This window comes from Geotrypetes seraphini, chromosome 1 (genome assembly GCF_902459505.1).
Source record: "Geotrypetes seraphini chromosome 1, aGeoSer1.1, whole genome shotgun sequence".
Classification (NCBI taxonomy): Eukaryota; Metazoa; Chordata; class Amphibia; order Gymnophiona; family Dermophiidae; genus Geotrypetes; species Geotrypetes seraphini.
In genome coordinates this window covers 114,253,434-114,279,080 of record NC_047084.1, presented here as the reverse complement: position 1 = coordinate 114,279,080, position 25,647 = coordinate 114,253,434, and the positions used below count along the sequence as shown (strand labels likewise).

Sequence of the window (25,647 nt, the reverse complement as noted above, 5' to 3'; positions counted from 1 at the left end):
CCAATGCCTAAGCTCCGTCCTCATCCGCACAGGCCTCAAACACTTTAAAATCCTAAGGGTTCAAGATTTGTGCAGTTTAGGCTGAGCTTACAGGAATGGGGCAGGAACAGGGACAAAAGTCATGAGGACAGGGAAAACTATGTCCTCGTGTCATTCTATAGTTAGGAATACCAAGTGAATTATTACTTACTAAATCTGTTCCAGTCAGGGTACTTGAGCTTGTCGTGCCACTGGGGCTTGCAGGCATCTGTAAAGCTGAAAACTATGCCATTGGTAGTTTCACTACCAAAAGTGCCTCCCAAGGCGGAAAGGTTTCAGTGAAGATGGCAGACTACCGATGTACCACCCATCTGGGCAGCAGGAGATGGGCAGTGTTAGAGGCGGAGGATTGCGTTTGATGCACAGAAGAAAGGCCCAGCAATCTACTTCTGTATTCTGCCATGAAAAGTTGATGACGTTCTTCGAGTTACTAGGACTCGAACACAAATCGATGCCACCTGACAACAAAATCTACTAGCAGCATTAGAAAAGGTTCAAAGAAGAGCAACCAAGACGATAAAGGGGATGGAACTCCTCTCGTATGAGGAAAGACTAAAATGGTTTGGGTTCTTCAGCTTGGAAAAGAAATGGCTGAGGGGAGATAGGATTAAAGTCTACAAAATACTGAGTGGAGCAGAACGGGTACAAGCAGATCGATTTTTCACTCCGTCAAAAATGACAAAGACTAGAGGACATTCGATGAAGTTACAGGGAAATATTCTTAAAACCAAATGGAGGAAATTTTTTTTCACTCAAAGAATAAATAGTTAAGCTCTGGAACGCATTGCCAGAGGTTGTGGTAAGAGCGGAAAGCGTAGCTGGTTTTAAGAAAGGTTTGGACAAGTTCCTGGAGGAAAAGTTCAGAGTCATGGGGGAAGCCCTGGATTGGTAGCATGGATTGTTGCTACTCCTTGGGTTTTGGCTAGGTACTAGGGACCCGGATTGGTCACCGTGAGTACGGGCTACTGGGCTTGATGGACCACAAGTGTGACCCAGTGGGGCTATTCTTATGTTTTTATGTTCTTAAAGAGGAAGAGGACTTCGGCAATGTCACAGCTCACAATGGAAGCTTTTTTTTTTTTATAATTACAAGCAAGCAAACAGTGGAGATATCCAAAGAAAACAGACGAGCTGGTATGTTTCACGATTATACTATATTCACTCGACATGCACGTTTCGGCCCAACTAGCCTGCATCAGAAGTCTATAAACTATATTGTAAAAAGATTAATTTACTCTGTATTTCACTTATTGTATATGTTTTAAAAATGAATAATAATTCATTTTCTTAGATATTAATTCCCAAAAATCAAACCCTAATCCCTCCCATATACCCCCCCCCCATATTATTATACGATAACTTGAAGATATAGGTTTAGGTAAGTTTTAGAATGTAAGAATTCAAGTGTTTTTAAATGTTCAATTGTTAAACATCATTTACTGTACTTGATTTTAAGTTATGAAATGAATGAAGATTAAAAAATAATAAAAAAGAAGTTTATAAACTTATTTCATATCAGGAGGTTAGATACATATTTTATGATCCAGTTCAGCTTCGTTTCTTCCTAGAGGGTAAGGGGGGATTTCATTTGCAGCCTAGGCGAAAAGTGTAAGAATCAAGTCAGTTAGAAAGTTGAAGGATTTGCTCAATTTCTATGGCTTAGCATTTCTTTTTGTCTTCATTTCCTCTCCCTGGAGGATTAATATCATTGCCCCCCCCCCCACTCAGTTTGAGGACTATATTATGTAGTATATATATTTTCTTATCTATTGTGTATAGTTTTAATTCCCAATGGGGAAATTGGGAGTATCATATTCTGTTTTGTTTCTTTCAAAGTTTATGCTTTGTATTTAATTTGAAAATTATAATAAAAAAAAAAAGAAGTCTACAAACTATAGACACAAAAACAATTAACAAAAACGTACACACAATTTTACGTAAGTAAAAGCTAAACAGCAAATATGATTTTAAAACATTGCTAAAAACCAAATTGAATCAATCAATTTTTAATAAACATAACATTAGTATCTTATTAAAGCAATGAATAAAAGTATAGGATTAGAAGCAAATGCAAAAACAAATCATCAAAACATATGATTTTAAAAAAACCACATCAATAAACAAATTCAAACAAAACAATCATATTATGTGAAAGAAAATACCAAAAAAATGTGACAATCACCTTATATCACGGAGGTGCATATAAATAATAGGATCCATGTGTATATCTCATCAGGACACAGAGATAAAGAAATAGTGTACTCGAGTAGTGGGCCGAAACATGTACATGTCGAGTCACTAAAAGTATCACTGTGAAATGTACCAGCTCACCTGTTTTCTTTGGACATCTCCACTGTTTGCTTGCTTGTGGCTTTTTATATTATGCTACCATAGTCCTTCAATCACCACTCATACAATTTTTTTAATGTATCATAATATATACCACTATCTAATATAATAAAACCCTAAGCCGCGCATGCGCACTCTTACCTGCGTGCTCCCATTTTCCGTGCGCTGTAGGTCCCCGCAGGTAGGAGTGCGTATGCGTGGCTTAGGGTTTTTTCGGCTTCAAGCGGCGCAGAGGCTGTCGGCCGCGGCGGCTCTTGGCGTCTGCAGGCCGCGACGGCTGTCGACGGCTGCAGGCCGCAGTCGGCGGAGGGCAGACACGAGGTAAGGGGTGCTGCTGGATAGGGGAAGAGACGGGGGGGGGGGAGAAAAAGGAAGGGAGGCCTACTGCTGGACGGGGGAGCAGGAAAGAGGTGCTGATGGACAGGGGAAGAGACGGGGGGAGAAAAAGGAAGGGAGGCCTACTGCTGGACAGGGGGGAGATTAAAAAAGGGAGAAGGTCTGCTGCTGGATAAGGGGAGCAGTGAAGGGGTGGTGGTGGACACAGGGAAGGTAAAAGGAAGGGAGAATGGGTGGACAGCCGAGGAAAAAGAAAGACAGAAAGAAAGACAGAAATACAGAAAGTGGCTAAGGAGAGAGAGAGAGAAAGAAATAAAGACAGACACACACACATATATTCTAGCACCCGTTAATGTAACGGGCTATAAGACTAGTACATTTATAAAATTGTATGAGCACTGATTGGAGGACTGAGGTGGTGTAATTTTAAAAAAGCCTCCTTTTGAGCCTGTGAATTTCCCGAGGTCCTCTCCCGCTTTAAAAACATTTGAGACAATTCTCAAAAGTTCATCTAAAGCAGTGGTCTCAAACTCGCGGCCTGGGGGCCAAATGCAGCCCGCCAGGTACTATTTCGAGGCCCTCGGTATGTTTATCATAATCGCAAAAGTAGAATAAAACAGTTTCTTGATCATATGTTTCTTTAGCTATAAATGACAATATTATCAAGACTTAGCCAAAAGGAAAGATTTATAAACTATAAAGAGTTTTACCTCATGCAAAATTGTCATTTTTTTAATAAGACATTAACTATTTTTTTCTGAGGCCCTCCAAGTATCTACAAAACTGCAAAGGGTTTGCGTTGGAGACCACTGATCTAAAGTTAAGCGCTGGTGCGAATCATCCCAGCGCCTCCGCGCAAATTCTGTGTTGGCAATTCCATGCATAATTACCATTATGGAATACCAGCCCAAGTCCCAAGTTATGTGCTAACTTTAGGCAATGTGTTTTTTGGGAGGGCCGGTTAGGTGAACAGAGCTCGGATGATGAGAAGGGGTGTCGGGGCAGCTTAGATCAGTGGTCCCCACCCCTGTCCTGGAGGACCACCAGGCCAATTGAGTTTTCAGGCTAGCACTAAGGAATATGCATGGAGCAGATGTGCATGCCTGTCACTTCCATTATATGTAAATCGCTCTCATTCATATTCATTAGGGCTAGCCTGAAAACCCGATTGGCCTGGTGAACCTCCAGGACAGGGGTGGGGACCACTGGCTTAGATCTTAGGTAGAGAGTCAGTTGGATGTTAATTTAGAGCCAATGTTTCTCAACTCGGTCCTGGAGTACCCCCTCGTCAGTCAGGTTTTCAGGAAATCCACAATGAATATGCATAAATGTGATTTACATACAATGCCTCCGTTATATGCAAATTTCTTTCATGCATATTCCTTGTGGATATCCTGAAGACCTGATGGGACAGAGTTGAGAAAATACTGTATTAGGAGGACTGGTAGGTGCATGTACAGCCTGAACGGGAAGAGATGTCGAGGTGTGTTGGAGTAGTGGTAGGAGAGCTTAGAGGTCAACTGGTGTAGGTGTCCAACCTCAGCCTTCTCCAGGTTGGATTTTCAGGATTTCCCAAATGAATATGCATGTGACCTATTTGCATACAAAAGAAAGAAAATAGATCTCAAGCAAATTCATTTGGGAAATCCTGAAAACCCAACTGGATTGTGGCCCTCAAGGACTGACGTTGGACAACCCTGAACTAGTGGGTCATAGTGATTCCAGGCAAGTCACTTAACCCCCTATGGGTCCCAGGTACAAAACCTAGGTTGTAAGCCCACTAGGGCCAGCGAAATTACTTACATATAACGTGTACAGTGCTACGTACATCTCGTAGTGCTTTAACTATGTTTTTGCCATCTCTATCAGACAATGTTTGCCAAGCTATGTCTGAGAGGGTGGTGGAGGGGTTAAAGCTACAGTCTCAGCACCCTAAGCTTGGGGGTTCAAACCCACACTGCTCTTCGTGACCCTGGACAAGTCACTTGGTCCCCTTTGCCCCAGGTTTATTAAATAGATTGTGAGCCCACTGGGACAGACGGAAAAAATACTTGAGTATCTGAATAAATCCAGGGGAGCTTGGAACAGTATAGAAAATTGAATAAATAAATAAGTAGTCGGAAGTAGATATAATAACTTATGCTAGGCCAAAGACTAATATTGACAGTAGAGAATGACACGGTGACAAAATTCATCACCATTCCCGTCCCCGCGGATAACTGTAGGAAACAATCCCATGTCATTCTTTAGTGTCCATCTCAACCTCAGTCCTTCTACACCAGCCTTCTTCAATGCAAGGCTTGAGGGTCAGTGGTTGGGCCCATTCATACTCCGATTCTTATGTGAGCCAAGTCTAGGACAATCTTGTCATTGTGATATCACTGATGAGTGGCTGTTAGGCATTGGTGAGATGAAGCATTATGACATCACAATATCTGCTCTGGATACCAGAGACTGTCATTTTTTAGTGACTCTCTCAACCTCAGTCCTTCTACACCAGCCTTCTTCAATGCAAGGCTTAAGGGTCAGTGGCTGTACCCATTCATGCTCTGATTCTTATGTGAGCCAAGTCTAGGACAATCTTGGCATTGTGACATCACTGATGAGGTTGGCTCCCATTGGTGAAATGAGGCATTATGCACAATATCTGCTCTGGATACCAGACTCATTCTTTAGTGACTCTCGCTCAACCTCAGTCCTTCTACACCAACATTCTTCAATGCAAAGCTTGAGGGTCAGTGGCTGGACCCATTTATACTCCGATTCTTATGTGAGTCAAGTCTAGGATAATGAAGCCATTGCGACGTCACTGATGAGGTTGGCTCTTATTGGTGGAATGAAGCATTATGACATCACAGTATCAGCTCTGGATACCAGAGAATGTCATTCTTTAGTGTCTATCTCAACCTCAGTCCTTCTACACCAACATTCTTCAATGCAAAGCTTGAGGGTCAGTGGCTGGACCCATTTATACTCCGATTCTTATGTGAGCCAAGTCTAGGATAATGAAGCCATTGCGACGTCACTGATGAGGTTGGCTCTTATTGGTGGAATGAAGCATTATGACATCACAGTATCAGCTCTGGATACCAGAGAATGTCATTCTTTAGTGTCTATCTCAACCTCAGTCCTTCTACACCAACATTCTTCAATGCAAAGCTTGAGGGTCAGTGGCTGGACCCATTTATACTCTGATTCTTATGTGAGCCAAGTCTAGGATAATGAAGCCATTGCGACGTCACTGATGAGGTTGGCTCTTATTGGTGGAATGAAGCATTATGACATCACAGTATCAGCTCTGGATACCAGAGACTGTCATTCTTTAGTGTCTATCTCAACCTCAGTCCTTCTACACCAACATTCTTCAATGCCCGTTCATACTCTGATTCTTCCTTCTCTCCTTAAAGAAGGACATGAAATGAAGATGGTTTACCCTGGTTATCCGCGGGGACAGGAACGGTGATGAATTTTGTTACCGCATCATTCTCTAATTGACAGACCATAGGCTGATGTGGGTGTCTAATTGCTCTCAGACAAATAACTGCTAATACTGTATTTCACAATACACACACACACACACGCGTGTGCAAGATATGCCCTGAATGGCCCATGCTCCTCTCAGGACAACAGCCCCCCTCACAGTGTACACTATGGATTTTGTGTTAGGTATTAACGTAAAACAATCTTTTCAAGAGAAAGGAAAATGGTAAAACCAGAGGGCATAATTTGAGGCTGAGGGGTGGGAGACTCAAGAGCAATGTAAGGAAATTCTTTTTTACGGAGTGGGTGGTGGATGCCTGGAATGCGCTCCCGAGAGAGGTGGTGGAGAGGAAAACAGTGATGGAGTTCAAAAGAGCATGGGATGAACACAGAGGATCTATAATCAGAAAATAATATTAAATATTGAACTAAGGCCAGTACTGGGCAGACTTGCACAGTCTGTATCTGTATATGGCCTTTTGGTGGAAGATGGGCTGGGGAGGACTTCAATGGCTGGAAGGGTGTAGATGGGCTGGAGTGAGCTTTGAAGGAGACTTCAGTAGTTGGAACCTAAGAACAGTACCGGACAAAGCTTTGGATTCTTGCCCAGAAAGAAGAAAGAAAAAAAAAAAAAAATTAAACTGAATCAGGTTGGGCAGACTGGATGGACCATTTGGGTCTTTATCTGCCGTCATCTACTATGTTACTAAGTTATCAATTAAAATTAATTTGCACATAACTGCTAATTAGTACCAATTAGCAGATTATTCAATTACGTTACATGTGAAACTGACATTCTACTACTTGCGTATACAACTTTATACGCTAAGCGTAAAATTGTGCACACAGGTTTATAGAATGAAGGGATTTAGAGCATCAGGCTGCGAACTAGGGGCTCAAATCCCCACTGTGGCTTCATGTGGCCTTGGACAAGTGTAAGCCCTCCAGGGATAGGAAAATAACTACCGGACCCGAATAGAAGCTCAATCCAAAATCCTTTCATACGTTGACAGAGCTGTACAGCTGCCAAATTTGGCTCTCTTCATAGAAGTTTGACTGCCAGAACATGTAAACACATACATAAGAACATAAGAACATAAGCAGTGCCTCCGCCGGGTCAGACCATAGGTCCATCCCGCCCAGCAGTCCGCTCCCGCAGCGGCCCAAACAGGTCACGGCCTGTCTGAGTCACCAGAAGGGGCCCCCTTGGTTTCCCTTTGAGTCCTATCTTCCCATCGAAGTCCTAACCCTCCGGACTTGCACATGCACGACCTGGTTGGGTTTCTATACTTATTACCTGGTTAGCTTTCTATACTTGTGTTACATCCCAGCTCCTCCCTCAGTATCCCACGATCCCTTTATCCCTCAGGAATCCGCCAATCCGTTTGAATCCTTGTACCGTACTCTGCCTGATCACTTCCTCCGGTAGCGCATTCCAAGTGTCCACGACCCTTTGGGTGAAGAAAAACTTCCTTGCATTTGTTCTGAACCTATCTCCCTTCAGTTTCTCCAAATGCCCCCTCGTGCCTGTTGACCCCTTCAGCCTGAAGAATCTGTCCCTATCCACCCTCTCTATGCCCCTCATGATCTTGAAGGTCTCTATCATATCTCCCCTGAGCCTCCTTTTTTCCAGAGAGAAGAGCCCCAGCCTATCCAACCTCTCGGCGTATGGGCAGTGTTCCAGCCCTCTTACCATTTTCGTTGCTCTCCTTGAAACTTGAAAAAGTAAATAAAATTCTGGATGTCTCTGTAAGAAAGCATTCTTACAGCCACCCCACCCCACTCCGCTTCCTTGAGAGCAGTGAAGCGCAGCTGGATGCAAAAACTGTCCCTCAGACCTCCGAGCCACTGCACCGCATTATCTCGCATCCATCATGTCACAAGTCAACGTACAGGGAATCATTTGGAGTGAAATTAGCTGCAGTGGAGCCCGTTTCGTCACCTCGACTCTAATAAAACCACACCAACATGTCAGGAAAGAGACACAAGCCTAGCCCTACTCTCTCTCGTTTGCACAGAAGGACCTGGCGACCTTGGATTACGAGGGCAGTATTCCTCCTTTCCCTAAACTCCCCTGACTTGAGTGGAGGAGGGGATATCTCCAGGATCTCTAAGGGCATTTACAGAGGAGCACACATGCACGGATTGGCCGCATCCCCTGTACAAGCACAGCTGGGTTATGGTTACCAGACATTTGGGAAAACCTGGAAATGTCTTCTTTTTAGAGGACGGGCGTTTTCAAAACCCGGCATTTGTTTGGGTTTTGGAAAGCCCTGATGAAATCTGGCTGCATATGGAGGAGGGCTTCTGAGCATGTGCGGATGAAGTCACGCACATCCACGCATGCTCCAGGCACAACTGGAGCTTGTTGCAGAAGAGAGGAGGTTTCCTGGGGGGGGGGGGAGGGAGGAGGAACCTTCCTTGGGGGGGGGGTTTACAATGAGCATTATATAAGAACATAAGAATTGCCGCTGCTTGGTCAGACCAATGGTCCATTGTGCTCAGCAGTCTGCTCACGTGGCAGCCCTTAGGTCAAAGACCTTTGCCCTAACTGAGTCCAGCCTTACCTGCGTACGTTCTGGTTCAGCAGAACTTGTCTAACTTTGTCTTGAATCCCTGGAGGGTGTTTTCCCCTATGACAGACTCCGGAAGAGCGTTCCAGTTTTCCACCACTCTCTGAGTGAAGAAGAACTTCCTTACGTTTGTACGGAATCTATCCCCTTTTAACTTTAGAGAGTGCCCTCTCGTTCTCTCTACCTTGGAGAGGGTGAACAATCTGCCCTTATCTACTAGGTCTATTCCCTTCATTATCTTGAATGTTTCGATCATGTCCCCTCTCAGTCTCCTCTGTTCAAGGGAGAAGAGGCCCAGTTTCTCTAATCTCTCGCTGTATGGCAGCTTAGCATGGCAAACCGTCTTATATATTCAAGTGTGGCTATCATAGTATGGCAGACATAGTATTATACATGGTGAATTCCCTGGTATTTGGCACAGGTGATGGAACTATATCAGCCATCTAGGCCTCCGAGGGAACGATACGATTATGTACATATGAATTTCTCCGTGTACATTATGAAAGTACAGGAACATCAGTAATCGCGCCAGCAGGGGTATCCCTATGGAATAGTCTGAAGGGATCCTTGAGATTATAAAAATTCAAGAAGCTACTTGAAACAACATTATTTGTGGAAGCATTCACTAACTCAGGGGTAGGGAACTCCGGTCCTCGAGAGCCGTATTCCCATCATGTTTTCAGGATTTCCCCAATGAACATGCATATTCAGTGGGGAAATCCTGAAAACCCAACAGGAATACGGCTCTCGAGGACTGGAGTTCCCTACTCCTGCACTAACAAAATAATTAGGCTGTAAGAGGACCTTAGCAATGTACTGTCTAATTATGTATTTGTCATGCATTTTGTAAACTGCTTAGGTCAGGGGTGTCCAATGTCGGTCCTCGAGGGCCGCAATCCAGTCGGGTTTTCAGGATTTCCCCAATGAATATGCATTGAAAGCAGTGCATGCAAATAGATCTCATGCAAATTCATTGGGGAAATCCTGAAAACCCGACTGGACTGCGGCCCTCGAGGACCGACATTGGACACCCCTGGCTTAGGTTGAAGTGGGTGCAAAATCGTCTAAATAATATACAGCATGGCTAACCTAGTATGACACTTCTCACCATCCCTCCTCAGGCTCTACACGCACCTACCAGTCCTAAAACCTCCGACCGACTCACTGCCCTATGCTGCCCCAACACCCCATCTCATTGTCCGAGTCCTACGCTCACCTAACCAGCTCTACCACTCACCATCCCCCTCTATCCACATGGCTACAATTCTTCATTCAGCTCCAGCTAATATGGAGCTCTCCCCAGCCCCCACATACAGTCCGACACCATCTCCCAAACTATGCGTTTGCCTCCCAGAACAAAAGTCCGCCTTATTTAACTGAATTTGGCTTACACCTTTTCCAGTAGGCGTTCAAGATGAGTTACTTCAGGCATACTAGGTACTTCCATGTTCCTGGAGAGCTTACAATCTACTTTTGGACCCAATGCAATAAAGGGTTGCGTGACTTGCCCAAGAACAAAATGATGGGCCTGTTACTGAAATCATGTTCTCTCTTACTTATTTCTTAAAGTACATTTCATCCCCCCTGTTCCCTGGCTGGCGAACAGGAAGCAGAGGGTAGGAGTAAAGGGACACTATTCTGACTGGAAAGGGGTCACGAGTGGGGTCCCACAGGGGTCGGTGCTGGGACCACTGTTATTCAATATATTTATTAATGACCTGGAAACAGGGACAAAGTGCGAAGTTGTTAAATTTGCAGATGACACGAAACTCTCCAGTAAGGTTAGATCTGTAGAGGAATGTAAAGAACTTCAAATGGACCTGAACAGACTGAGTGAGTGGACAAATAAATGGCAGATGAGCTTCAATGTAGAAAAATGTAAAGTTATGCACATAGGGAAAGGGAACCCGATGTACAACTACACAATGGAGGGGATGGTACTGGGGGAAGGCAACCTAGAAAAGGACTTGGGGGTTTTGGTAGATAGAACAATGAAGCCAGCGGCATAGTGCGCAGCGGCCTCAAAAAAGGCAAACAGAACGTTGGGCATTATCAAAAAAGGTATCACTACCAGAACCAAGGAAGTTATCCTCCCGCTGTATAGGGCGATGGTGCGACCGCATCTGGAGTACTGCGTTCAGTACTGGTCACCATACCTTAAGAAGGATATGGCGATTCTCGAGAGGGTCCAGAGGAGAGCGACAAAAATGATAAAGGGCATGGAAAACCTCTCGTATGCTGAGAGGCTGGAGAAGCTGAGGCTCTTTTCCCTGGAAAAGCGGAGACTTAGAGGGGACATGATAGAAACTTATAAGATCATAAAGGGTATAGTGAAGGTAGAGAGGGACAGATTCTTCAGCCTAGCAGGGGCAACAAAAACTAGAGGGCACTCAAAAAAATTGAAGGGAGATAGGTTCAGAACAAATGCTAGGAAGTTCTTCTTCACCCAGAGGGTGGTGAACGCCTGGAATACGCTTCCAGAGGAGGTGGTAGAGCAGAGTACGACTTTGGGGTTCAAGAGGGGATTGGACGAGTTCATGAAGGAAAAGGGGATCCAGGGGTATAATTAAAGGGTTACTATACAGTACTGAAGGCTGTAAAGTAATAGAGTAATAGATCACTACAGGTCATTGACCTGGGGGGCCACCGCGGGAGCGGACTGCTGGGCGTGATGGACCTATGGTCTGACTCAGCAGAGGCCGTGCTTATGTGCTTATTCCCTTCTGAATCTACTTCTTTCTCCTTGGCCTGCCAACCACAGTTTGAATGATCGCATTTAGATCTCCATCACATGCCAGGAAAGTAACTTGGAACGACAGACCATCTTGAACATCTTCCTATCCACTAGCGAGCTCTATATAGTTCTATGTGGCTGTCTCAATGCCCTCTACGTGCAATATAATTGTATCCAAACTGTAACACATTTTGACTGTATATTATGTATGTTACCCTGTAACCCGTTCGGAGCTCGTTGGGGAGAATCGAATAGAAAGAAATGGAAAACAAACTTGAAAATGTTATAATGCCCTTGTATCACTCTATGGTACGGCCGCAAGTTGAATACTGTGTGCAGTCCTGGTCGCCATATCTCAAATAAGATATAGCGGAATTCGAAAAGGTACAGAGAAGGGCAACAAAAATGATAAAAAGGTTTGAGACGACTTCCCTATGAGGAGAGGCTAAAGCAGCAAGGGCACTTCAGCTTGGAAAAGAGACGGCTGTAAAATACCGAGTGGAGTGGAAAGGGTAGATGTGAATCGCTTGTTCATTCGTTCCAAAAATACTAGGACTAGGGGGCATGCGATGAAGCTACTAAGTAGTAGATTTGAAAGCAAACTGGAAAAAATATTTCTTCACACAACGTGTAATTAAACTCTGGAATTCATTGTCAGAGAGTGATGAAATCAGTTAGCTTAGCAGGGTTTAAAAAAAGGTTTGGTTAACTTCCTAAAAGAGAAGTCCATTATGGAGATGGCTTGAGGAAATCTACTGCTTATTCCTAGGATAAGCAGCATAGAATCTGTTTTGCTACTTGGGATCTTGCCAGGTACTTGTGACCTGTGTTGGCCACACATACTGGGCTTGATGGACCTTAGGTCTGTTCCAGTATGGCACTTCTTATGTTCTTAAGTGAGCCAAGTATACAACAATCAAGCCATTGTGACATCACTGCTGAGGTTGGCTCTTAGGCATTGGTGGAATGAGGCATTATGACATCACAATCTCAGCTCTGGAATGTTGCTACTCTTTGGAATCTTGCCAGGTACTTGGGACCTGGGTTGGCCAATGTTGGAAACCGGATACTGGGCTTCATGGACCTTCGGACTGTTCTACTATGGCACTTCTTATGCTCTTAACATCTTCCTATCCACTAACGAGCTCTATATGGCTCTCTGTGGCTGTCTCAATGTCCTTTACGTGCAATACCTCAGCATGGTATATTATGAACCTATTTCTCTCACACCCTAACTCTGCTCCACGGCCTACAACATACACCGCACTCTGCCCCTCTCCACATATCTTAATCCTACCCCTTTCACCTCATCATCCCTACATCTTTCCTAATATTTCTCCAATACTTCATTCGCCCCCACCCCTAAACCTGTCTTATTTTTTGACCCACCTATTTGCAGCCCGTCACAAAGACCTCACCGTCACATTCCATTCCATTGATGTCTTCTATCCCACCAATACCTTTCAGTTGTAGGCGGTTTACAACAAGAAATTAGCCTTGGCATTCCCAGGGAGATTACAAGGTTGATAGCCATAGCATGCATCGGGATCTGGGAAGGGTCGATACGGTTTGGTTAGATCATTTGACAAATTTCTTGAATAGTATGGTTTTCAGTTCTTTCCTGAATGTTTTGTAGTTGGGCGTTGTGGTCAGCAGATTTGAGAGGTGGTGGTCTATTTATGCTGCTCTGGTGGCTACTGGTGCTCTGGTTACCCCATATAGTTGTCCCTAGTTTGTCTCTACTCAACCTACACAAACTTTTCCCTGGTCTGTAAGCCACACCTCATTTTAAGCTACTTTCCACTCACACTTTGAACAAGGTGGCCATCTAATGGTTAAAGCAACTAGCAGAGAAGCAGGGATGCTAGGGTTCAAACCCCACTACAGCTCCTTGTGATCCCAGGCAAGTCACTTAATTCTTCACTGCCTCAGGTGTAGACTTAAGACTGTAAGCTATAAAGGGACAGAGAAATACTTATAGGGTCATTTTCGAAAAGGACGTCTTAAGTTTCACTTGGATGTTTCTCGCTAAACGTCCAAAGTCCGAAGCACAGAAAGGTCCATTTTTGAAAGCCAAACCGCTAGATGTTCAAAAACCATCTACTTGGCCGAAGGATATCCAACCCTTAGGATACCTAACTTCATACCCCATTTTCAACCAAAGAAAAGTCCAAGTTGAAACGTCCAAACCTAGACCATTTGGATGTGGGAAGAAACATAGAAACATGATGGCAGATAAAGGCCAAATGTCCCATCTGATCACACAGACACACCAACAGAGCTCTGGGACACCTTAGAAGGAACGCCACATAAAGGGGGCCAGAACTACATCTCACCAAATACCCCTTATAATTTTATGTTGAGCCCTCCAAAACTCCCCCAAAACCTACTAGACTCATCTGTCTACTACCCCAATAGCCCTCATGGCTGCAGGTAGCTCCTATATGGCAGTAGAGTAAGGTTTTGGTGGGTCACACTTCCTACCATAAATGATGGTGGTTAGAGTGGCTCATGGGCCTGGGTCCTCCTCTCTATGATTCACTAGCCCATCTACCAGGTTACTTAAGACATCTGTCTGATGCTCTACTAGGCTCTTCCTTACCATGTGCTGCTGTTCTAAAGACAGGTATGTACGCTTTCCAGGGCCGGATTTTCCTATAGGCTAACTAGGCTTCAGCCTAGGGCCTCAAGATCAAGAGGGGCCTACATTCAAATTGTTAGCAAAATTAAAATTACACTATTCTAAAAACAGTGAACTCTAAAACACTGAACCGAAAATAAGGAGAAATTCTACGCTTCGGGATCGGAACCGGCTCCGGCCGCAACGGGGCGCCAACTCGGCTTCTCCCTTTCTTTTTCTCACCCTGGGAGGAGGATCGGGGAGGGAAAGACGTCAGTCCGGAAACAGCTGGGCAAAGCCCAGCCCCACGGGGAGAGAGGCAAAAGTGGATCCGAAAGGACAGGGCGGCCCAGACTGGCATGGGGGGGAGGGGTGTCAGTGGAAGGGGGATGGGAGGCAGGCAGGCTGGCATCGGAGGAGGGGGTGAGGTGAGGAAGGACGCACTGGGGGCACTATGGACATAGGAAGGGGCAATGTTGTGTGTTATGTTTGATTAGTTATTGTTACAAGTACTATATATGGTGCTGAGAATAAATGTCCAAATAAGTGTTCTCAACTTTTTTTTATTTATTATCCGTGTCACATTTTTTATAAAGGTTAGTACCAATAACAACATGTTTCATTTAACATATTGATATATATCACAGTAATGATGTATTTTATTATCTCTCATGTAATTTACAAACTTAAAAATGGGAGGTGAAAGGGCCTCATAAGTGGAATAGCCTAGGGCCTCTTTTCATCTAAATCCCGCCCCGACTCTTTCATTCAGATTTTTGGGGGATGGAAGGGGGGTTAAGTGAGGAGTGGAGGGGTCATACCTTAATGTAGGGGTGCCCACACTTTTTTGGGCTTGCGAGCTACCAACAATAAAAAATTTTTAAAACACAAAGCGCGCTGTACGCAGAGAAAATGTTAATTGTCATTTGTATTCGGGGGGTTTAATCAGAGGTCAAGGCAGATGACTTTAAAATATGCAATGTCACCTCAGTAACAACTATACAAAAATAGACAAATATACTCCCTCTCCTTTTACTAAACCGTGATAGCGTTTTTTAGCTCAGGGAGCTGCACTGAACGCCCTGCGCTGCTCCCAACGCTCATAGTTTCCCTGCGCTAAAAACCATTATTACGGTTTAGTAAAAGGGGGCCATAGTGCAAAATATAGACAGCAGATATAAATTCTCAAAATAGACACATATTGATCACTAAATTGAAAATAAAATCATTTTTCCTACCTTTTTGTCTGGTGATTTCATGAGTCTCTGGTTGCACTTCCTTCTTCTGTAAAGCCAATATTTCTTTCTTTCTGCCTTTCTTTCTCTCTCCCCCTGACCCCCCCTCTTTCTTTCTGCCTTTCTTTCTCTCTCCCCCTGACCCCCCTCTTTCTTTCTGCCTTTCTTTCTCTCTCCCCCTAGCCCCCTCTTTCTTTCTGCCTTTCTTTCTCTCTCCCCCTGACCCCCCCCTCTTTCTTTCTGCCTTTCTTTCTCTCTCCCCCTGACCCCCCTCTTTCTTTCTGCCTTTCTCTCTCCCCCTGCTCCCCCTCTTTTTTTCTGCCTTTCTTTCTCTCTCCCCTGCCCCCCCCAAGCCATCATGCCGATTTCTCCACTCCCTGATTCTTTCACTACCCCCACCCCCAAGCCACCACACCGATTTCTCCCTGCTGCTTCCCCGAGCCAGGCCTGGCACATACAAGCGCCGGGCCCACAAGACTTCACCTCCGACGTCAATTCTAACGTCAGGGAGGAAGTTCCAGGCCAGTCAGGCAGCGATTGGCTGGCCCAGAACATTCTGACGTCGGAGGTGAAATCTTGCGAGTCCGGTGCTTGTAACACGCCAGGCCTGGCTTAGGGAAGCAGCGTTACCTTTGCGATCTACTGGTCGATTGCGATCGACCTTTTGGGCACCCCTGCCTTAATGTATCCAGTGATCGTCTGGTCAGTTTGGGTACCTTTGTGGCACTGAGATGCTTCTAAAACAGGTGTAGCTCCGAACATCAAAGTTCCATCCAGGACGTTTAGGGAAAGGTTCGATTATCCTCCAAGCTTAGTATGCCCAAAGCCCACCCAAAACACATCCATAATACACCTCCTGGAATTCTGGATGTACAGCAGAAGAAACGTCTCGCTAGATGTCTAGGAAAACGGTTTTAATTATTGGCACTTGGACGTTCCGGCGATTAGGACTTCCAAGTGTCGAGTTAGCTGGTTTTGGGGATTACGAGCCCCATATTGTATTAGAATGTAACTCTCCTTGAACTAAAAACCACACACAAGCTAAATCATGTCCGCCCAACCTCACATCTTCTATACCTTGTCTCTCTTCAAGGCCCTGGGCCTCCGTTAAGCACCCCAAACTTGCTCCAAATTGAATGAAAACAGCCTGCTGGCAGACCTTGGGATTCCCCTCCCAAATTTCTGCTCTGGGCCCCAACATACCCCTAACACTGGCCCTGCCTGACCTTTAACCCAACTCGCATGCCCCTACTCCACTGTGCTGTCTTCCTGCCCCTTCACCAGTGCCAAGCTGTCTCTCCCCCCTCCATTACTTTTCTCTTCTCTTCTCAACCCATCACCCCAGCTCTCCCCTCTCTGCCACCTTTGCTCTCCCTCATGCTCTAACTTAACAGGCCCGCTACCATAAGAATAGCCATATTGGAGCAGACTGATGGTCCATCTAAGCCAGTGTGCTGCCAACTCCGATCACAAGTACCTGGCACAATCCCAATAGCTGCAAGATTTCATGCTTCTAATCTCAGGGACAACTGTAGCTTTCTCAATAGCAGACTATGGACTTCCCCCCCTCCCCCCCAGGAACTTGTCCAGTACTAACCACTGTTATCACATCCTCTGAAAATGAGGAGAAAATCTGGTGTTAATGACAGACCAGAGAAAAGTGATGGGTTCAAGACGGGTAACTGAGAGAAGAGGCTATGAGGGAGTCCTTTCACCCAAATCTCTCTCTCTCTCGGTCTCTCCTCCTGGCCTATATGTCTCACTTATCACCCCATACAGCTTGCCTATCCCTCACACTGGCCCACTTGCTTCCTGGTCACCCTACCTCTGATCCTGCCTGGCTGCCCCCCAGTCTCTCCCTTCCCCCATCCAGCCTGTCTGCCACCTCCTGCCTGCTCACTTGTGCCCCCTAGCTGTCCCCCACAAGCCCAGCCCTGCCTAACCTGGGGGCCAAACTGACTCTCCACTCTTTCCTCCCCCACCTGTCACAAGCCTGCCAAGCCCTCCCCCTCCCCCTAACCTGACCTCAGCAGTTCCAGCCAGGGGTGGGGGGGAGGGGATCAGAGTTCTGGCCGCCCCCCCTCGCCCGTGCAAGCAGATCTCGTCCCCCCCCCCCGAAGCCCTTCCCTTCTCCGGACCCAGTGCCCACACTTACCCCGCGCAACTTTGGCCAGCTCGGGTGGGGGCGGGGCAGTCGAACGCGGCTGCCCGAAAAGGCAACGAAAGCCAAACGAAAGGGCAAACGACAAGCGAGGCGCCGCCGCCGGCTCTCCCTCCTCTGACTCACGGCTCATTTCCTACCAGCTGATTGTGGCTCAGCCCCGCCCCCTCCCCGCCCCTCCCGCACAGCCTGGCCGCTGATTGGCGGCCCCGGGTGATAGACGGCGCGAGGCCCCGCCCTCACGCCGAGCCTCCCCCCTCTCACGCGCGGCCGGGGGCTGGACATGGGTGGGCGCTCCCGTGTAGGTCCCGCCCTTCCCACAGTCTGGCTGCCGATTGGCGGTCCCAGCTGATAGACAGGTCGAAGCCCCGCCCTCCCGCCGGGTCCCCCCCTCTCACGCGCGGCGGGGGGCTGGACATGGGCGGGGCGCTCCCGAGCAGGCCCCGCCTCCGCCCGCCCTGTCCCCCTTCGGTGCCGCCTCCTCGCTCGGCTGCTAGACGGCCGGAGGCTCCGCCCCCTCCGGTCCTTTCGGGCCGATTCGGGAGTCGAGCTAAACCTTACTCGATTCTTTAACCCCCTCGCGCAGAAAGACAATAACAGACGGTCCCTTCTCCGAAGAGCTTACAATGAGACAAACTGGAGTTGAATGCAGCCTGGAACAAGTGGGCTCTTAGCCTGGATTTGAATGTTGCCATAGGGGGCAGCAGGTCCCCTGGTGGCATTTGTGCCCCCCTCCCAAATGCCGGGAAGGAAAAGCCACTGGCCACCTCGGGCCAGGCTTGTAAACTGGTTCCAGTAACGCTGCCCAGCTTAAGCCCCATCGTGCGCTAGGGCTTAACGCCAGCATTGAGCTGGCCTTAGTTCTAGAAGCGTAAGGCGCGGTAATTTCCTGCATGCGCTAAAAACGGCAGCGGACCTTAGTCAAAGGAGCCCATAGGCTTCTGGAAAATGTAGAGATTCAGCCCACATCCATCTCCCAGATGGGATACGAAAAGCTTCTCTGTAACCCGGATCGGTCAAATTCCTGCTGACCCTCTTTCCAAACCAAGACGACTAACTCTCCTCCTCCACTTTCTCCCCAGACCATGGCTGAATAGGCCCATCACAAGGGTCTTGACCAAATCTCCACGCCTTCTCTCCTCCTCCGATCCCAGCCCCACCCGTCTACTGATCACCATTGCTCCTAATATCTGCCATGTCTTGAACCTACTGGACCCACCTTAGTTATGCCACGCCTCAAAAAAAAAAAAAAAAATCCATTGCTGAACCCTACCTGCCCCTCTGGGGTCTCACCTGAATGTCTTGCCACCATCTAAAATTAAACATGAACTCCTTATCTGTTCTCCTAAACTAGACAATGACACGGTGGATGTTATCCGCGAATAGCTGCGGATAACCCACCAAAATGGTGTAGGGGGAAAGGAGCTCACCGCAGGTACGGGAAAAAGGCCACCACCCCGTGGAGCGGTGAATGGCCTTCTCCCCACAGTTAAGGGAGGGAATGCGTACGGTCACCGATCGTGTGCGCGGTCCCCCTCCCTCCTTCCGAGCTACCCACCAGAATCTATCTATCTCCCTCCCTTCCCCCTTACCTTTGCGGCGCGTTTTAAGGTTTCAGAGTACTTGTTGAAAGCCGCTGGAGCATACGTGTATCGCATGCGTGTGTGGGCAGAAACTGCTCCTCTGACGCAACTTCCGGTTCTGCCCACACACGCACGCGACTGCACAAACACTCTGGCGGTTTTTAACAAGAACTCTGAAACCTTAAAAGGCGCCAAGAAGGTAAGGGGGAGGGAGATGCACGGACTGCGCGAGGGGTGCTGAAGGGCAGTGAGGTGGCGAGAGGGAAGGGTGGATGCTGCGGAGACGGAGCGGTGAACGGCCCTTGTGATGGGCCTATTCTGTCATTCTCTATCCTAAACTTGCGTCTCATAAGAACATAAGAATAGCATACTGGGTCAGACCAATGGTCCATCAAGCCCAGTAGCTCATTCTCACGGTGGCCAATCCAGTTCTCTAGTACCTGGCCAAAACCCAAGGAGTAGCAACATTCCAGCATCTCAAAGAATAGCAAGATTCCAGAACCCCAATGAGATTGTGATGTCATAATGCCTCATTTCACAGTGCCTCAGAGCCAACCTCATCAGTGATGTCACAATGGCTTGATTGTTCTATACTTGGCTCACGTAAGAACATAAGAACTGGGTCAGACCAATGGTCCATCAAGCCCAGTAGCCCGTTCTCATGGTGGCCAATCCAGGTCCCTAGTACCTGGCCAAAACCCAAAGAGTAGCAACATTCCAGCATCTCAAAGAATAGCAAGATTCTGGAACTCCAATGAAAACAACATTCCAGAGCTGTCATAATGGCTCATTCCACAGTGCCTTAAAGCCAACCTCATCAGTGATGTCACAATGGCTTGATTGCTCTATACTTGGCTCACATAAGAAGATAAGAACTGGGTCAGACCAGAGGTCCATACTGGGTCAGAACAAAGGTCCATCAAGCCCAGTAGCCTGTTCTCACGGTGGCCAATCCAGGTCCCTAGTACCTGGCCAAAACCCATGCCACCAATACAGGGCACAAAAATAAAGTCACCACACTCATCAATATGCTTAGTAAGCTTGTTTTTTGCTTAGAACTCTGCTCAGAGACATGAAGGCTGATTACTCGGCCTCACCTACCAATCATTGCAATGTTCGAAAAAGCTTTTGAATTTTAGATTTTCTTTAATGCGCTAGCTTATCCACTATGCTAAAGATATTAATGTTTTCATGAGTTTTTATGAACTGTACAAAATGACTTCCATCCTATCTCCCCTCAGCCATCTCTCTCTTTTTATTTTTTAATCTTTCCATTTTTTTTATTAGTTTTTGAAAATAAATATACATTCGCACAATAACAAGATTACATCAACTATGCAATAAATAGCAATCTAAGATTGTCACAATATAGCAACAATATACAGTACAACAAGTCCCCCAGACCTCATCACCCCCAGACACCAGAGATAATTCCCATGACCACAGTCCATCCCATGCCCCCCCCCCCAGCGACATTAACCACAGCCATCTCCATCGTCCCCAAGGACAGCAAACGATTGAGCCATTCATCGTGTGTTGGAGTTAAATTGCTTTTCCAATGGTTCACTATTAAACATTTTGCCACCACCAGACCTAGGCGAAGGAGCTTTGTTTGCATTTCATGTTCCCTTTTATTGTACAAACCCAACCAACAGCCCTGAGGTGTTTCTTCCACAGGACCGCCAATGGATTCGGTCAGGGTATGAACCACTCTCCTCCAAAATGGGCCAAATAGTACCAAACAGTCCCATCAGATATGTAAAAAGGGCCCTACAGCATTACCACATCCCCAACATTGATCAGACACCCCAGGAAACATTCTGTGCACTCGCTCCGGTGTATAGCATCACTGGGTCAGTACCTTGTAGGCATTCTCCTGTACCAAGGCACAAGAGGATGCCCTATTCAGCCGTCTCTCTTCCAAGCTGAAGAGCCCTAACCGTTTTAGTCTTTCCTCATACGAGAGGAGTTCCATCCCCTTTACCATCTTGGTCGCTCTTCTTTGAACCTTTTCTAGCGCCGCTATATCTTTCTTGAGATAAGGAGGCCAGAATTGAACGCAATACTCCAGATGAGGTCGCACCATGGAGCGATACAGGGACATTATAACATTCGTAGTCTCGTTAACCATCCCTCTTTTAATAATTCCCAGCATCCTGTTTGCTTTTTTTGGCCACCGCCGTACATTGGGCAGAAGGTTTCATCATATTGTCTACGATGACACCCAGATCCTTTTCTTGGGCGCTAATCCCCAAGGTGGACCCTAGCGTCCGGTAACTGTGATTCAGATTATTCTTCCCAATATGCATCAGTTTGCATTTGTCCACATTAAATTTCATCTGCCATTTGGACGCCGAGTCTTCCAATTTCCTAAAGTCTGCCTGCAATTTTTCACAATCCGCATGCGTTTTAACAGCTTTGAACAGTTTAGTGTCATCTGCAAATTTAATCACCTTACTCGTCGTTCCAATTTCCAGATCATTTATAAATAAGTTAAATAGCACCAATCCCAGTACAGACCCCTGTGGCACTCCACTGTTTACTCTCCTCCATTGAGACAAATGACCATTTAACCCTATCCTCTGTGTTCTATCCGATAACTAATTCCTAATCCACAACTGAACTTTGCCACCTATCCCATGACTCTTTCATTTTTTCAGGAGCCTCTCGTGAGGAACTTTATCAAAAGCTTTCTGAAAATCTAGATACATTATATCAGTGTTCTTCAACCTTTTTACACCTATGGACCGACGAAAATAAAAGAATTATTTTGTGGACTGGCACTGGTCCGTGGACTGGCGGTTGAAGAACACTGTTTTAAACCTAGGTCCTCCTTTGATACATAAAAAACCCAAACCCTGCTCCATCCCTCTTGGCCTTCAAGCACCAAGTCGGGAATGTGGTTCAGGGGTTTAAACCCCATCCCGCCATCTAGACAAAGAAAATAAATTACCTCCCCCTGAAAAAAAATATAATGATGATAGGAAGGGGGCAACCCTCGGGGAGCAAAGTTTATTCGCAACGGGTGAAAGTAAACCTGTGAGAAGTGCACCACAAAATGCAGAGCCTGCTTCACAGGAAATAGTAGGGAGAGAAAAAGAAACCGCGTCCCTCTATATATCAACACGAAAGAGAAGGCAGGACAATGAGGCTGACATCACTTGCACAGCCTGTGGGACCAGCGATGGGCGCAAAAGAATATTATAAAAACTGCTAACTCAGTACCGCGCCGGGGCGGAGCAAGTCACCCCTCCCTCGGCACCAGCTACGCGTCAGACCCAACTCAAGCAACTGGGCAAGACACTAGCTCCGATACCTTAGTGGCACCCTATACTTATGTTCTTACGTGAGCCAAGTATAGGACAATTAAGCCATTGTGACATCACTGCTGAGGATGACTCTGAGGCACTGTGGAATGAGGCATTATGACATCACAATTAGAGAATGACACGTGACAAAATTCATCACCGTTCCCGTCCCCGCGGATAACCGCGGGAAACCATCTTCATTTATTCTTTAAGGAGAGAGGGAAGAATCAGAGTATAATTGGACACAACCACTGACCCGCAAGCTTTGCTTTGAAGAATGCTGGTGTAGAAGGACTGAGGCTGAAACAGACACTACAGAATGACAGTCTCTGGTATCCAGAGCAGATATTGTGATGTCATAATGCCTCATTCCACCAGTGCCTAAGAGCCAATCACATCAGTGATGTCACAATGGCTTCATTATCCTTGGCTCCCATAAGAATCAGAGTATGAATGGCCACAACCACTGACCCGCAAGCTTTGCTTTGAAGAATGCTGGTGTAGAAGGACTGAGGCTGAAACAGACACTACAGAATGACAGTCTCTGGTATCCAGAGCAGATATTGTGATGTCATAATGCCTCATTCCACCAGTGCCTAAGAGCCAATCACATCAGTGATGTCACAATGGCTTCATTATCCTTGGCTCCCATAAGAATCAGAGTATGAATGGCCACAACCACTGACCCGCAAGCTTTGCTTTGAAGAATGCTGGTGTAGAAGGACTGAGGCTGAAACAGACACTACAGAATGACAGTCTCTGGTATCCAGAGCAGATATTGTGATGTCATAATGCCTCATTCCACCAGTGCCTAAGAGCCAATCACATCAGTGATGTCACAATGGCTTCATTATCCTTGGCTCCCATAAGAATCAGAGTATGAATGGCCACAACCACTGACCCGCAAGCTTTCATTGAAGAATGCTGGTGTAGAAGGACTGAGGTTGAAATAGACACTACAGAATGACAGTCTCTGGTATCCAGAGCAGATATTGTGATGTCATAATGCCTCATTCCACCAGTGCCTAAGAGCCAATCACATCAGTGATGTCACAATGGCTTCATTATCCTTGGCTCCCATAAGAATCAGAGTATGAATGGCCACAACCACTGACCCGCAAGCTTTGCTTTGAAGAATGCTGGTGTAGAAGGACTGAGGCTGAAACAGACACTACAGAATGACAGTCTCTGGTATCCAGAGCAGATATTGTGATGTCATAATGCCTCATTCCACCAGTGCCTAAGAGCCAATCACATCAGTGATGTCACAATGGCTTCATTATCCTTGGCTCCCATAAGAATCAGAGTATGAATGGCCACAACCACTGACCCGCAAGCTTTGCTTTGAAGAATGCTGGTGTAGAAGGACTGAGGCTGAAACAGACACTACAGAATGACAGTCTCTGGTATCCAGAGCAGATATTGTGATGTCATAATGCCTCATTCCACCAGTGCCTAAGAGCCAATCACATCAGTGATGTCACAATGGCTTCATTATCCTTGGCTCCCATAAGAATCAGAGTATGAATGGCCACAACCACTGACCCGCAAGCTTTGCTTTGAAGAATGCTGGTGTAGAAGGACTGAGGCTGAAACAGACACTACAGAATGACAGTCTCTGGTATCCAGAGCAGATATTGTGATGTCATAATGCCTCATTCCACCAGTGCCTAAGAGCCAATCACATCAGTGATGTCACAATGGCTTCATTATCCTTGGCTCCCATAAGAATCAGAGTATGAATGGCCACAACCACTGACCCGCAAGCTTTCATTGAAGAATGCTGGTGTAGAAGGACTGAGGTTGAAATAGACACTACAGAATGACAGTCTCTGGTATCCAGAGCAGATATTGTGATGTCATAATGCCTCATTCCACCAGTGCCTAAGAGCCAATCACATCAGTGATGTCACAATGGCTTCATTATCCTTGGCTCCCATAAGAATCAGAGTATGAATGGCCACAACCACTGACCCGCAAGCTTTGCTTTGAAGAATGCTGGTGTAGAAGGACTGAGGCTGAAACAGACACTACAGAATGACAGTCTCTGGTATCCAGAGCAGATATTGTGATGTCATAATGCCTCATTCCACCAGTGCCTAAGAGCCAATCACATCAGTGATGTCACAATGGCTTCATTATCCTTGGCTCCCATAAGAATCAGAGTATGAATGGCCACAACCACTGACCCGCAAGCTTTGCTTTGAAGAATGCTGGTGTAGAAGGACTGAGGCTGAAACAGACACTACAGAATGACAGTCTCTGGTATCCAGAGCAGATATTGTGATGTCATAATGCCTCATTCCACCAGTGCCTAAGAGCCAATCACATCAGTGATGTCACAATGGCTTCATTATCCTTGGCTCCCATAAGAATCAGAGTATGAATGGCCACAACCACTGACCCGCAAGCTTTGCTTTGAAGAATGCTGGTGTAGAAGGACTGAGGCTGAAACAGACACTACAGAATGACAGTCTCTGGTATCCAGAGCAGATATTGTGATGTCATAATGCCTCATTCCACCAGTGCCTAAGAGCCAATCACATCAGTGATGTCACAATGGCTTCATTATCCTTGGCTCCCATAAGAATCAGAGTATGAATGGCCACAACCACTGACCCGCAAGCTTTCATTGAAGAATGCTGGTGTAGAAGGACTGAGGTTGAAATAGACACTACAGAATGACAGTCTCTGGTATCCAGAGCAGATATTGTGATGTCATAATGCCTCATTCCACCAGTGCCTAAGAGCCAATCACATCAGTGATGTCACAATGGCTTCATTATCCTTGGCTCCCATAAGAATCAGAGTATGAATGGCCACAACCACTGACCCGCAAGCTTTGCTTTGAAGAATGCTGGTGTAGAAGGACTGAGGCTGAAACAGACACTACAGAATGACAGTCTCTGGTATCCAGAGCAGATATTGTGATGTCATAATGCCTCATTCCACCAGTGCCTAAGAGCCAATCACATCAGTGATGTCACAATGGCTTCATTATCCTTGGCTCCCATAAGAATCAGAGTATGAATGGCCACAACCACTGACCCGCAAGCTTTGCTTTGAAGAATGCTGGTGTAGAAGGACTGAGGCTGAAACAGACACTACAGAATGACAGTCTCTGGTATTACATTACATTACATTACATTACATTAATGACTTCTATTCCGCCTGTACCTTGCAGTTCTAAGCGGATTACAACAAAAAGATAACTGGACATTTCCAGGAA

General features: G+C 46.2%; 1 protein-coding gene across 1 annotated transcript in view; it reads right to left on the bottom strand.

The window, feature by feature from the left end:
• FAM214B (family with sequence similarity 214 member B) overlaps window positions 1-17,655 on the bottom strand; it is a 202,078-nt gene extending 184,423 nt beyond the window's left edge. The window contains exon 1 of the mRNA XM_033936182.1: window positions 17,522-17,655. The gene's annotated coding sequence lies outside the window, so the exon portion shown is untranslated. The remainder of the gene's footprint in view (window positions 1-17,521) is intronic.
• Window positions 17,656-25,647: the final 7,992 nt, after the last annotated feature.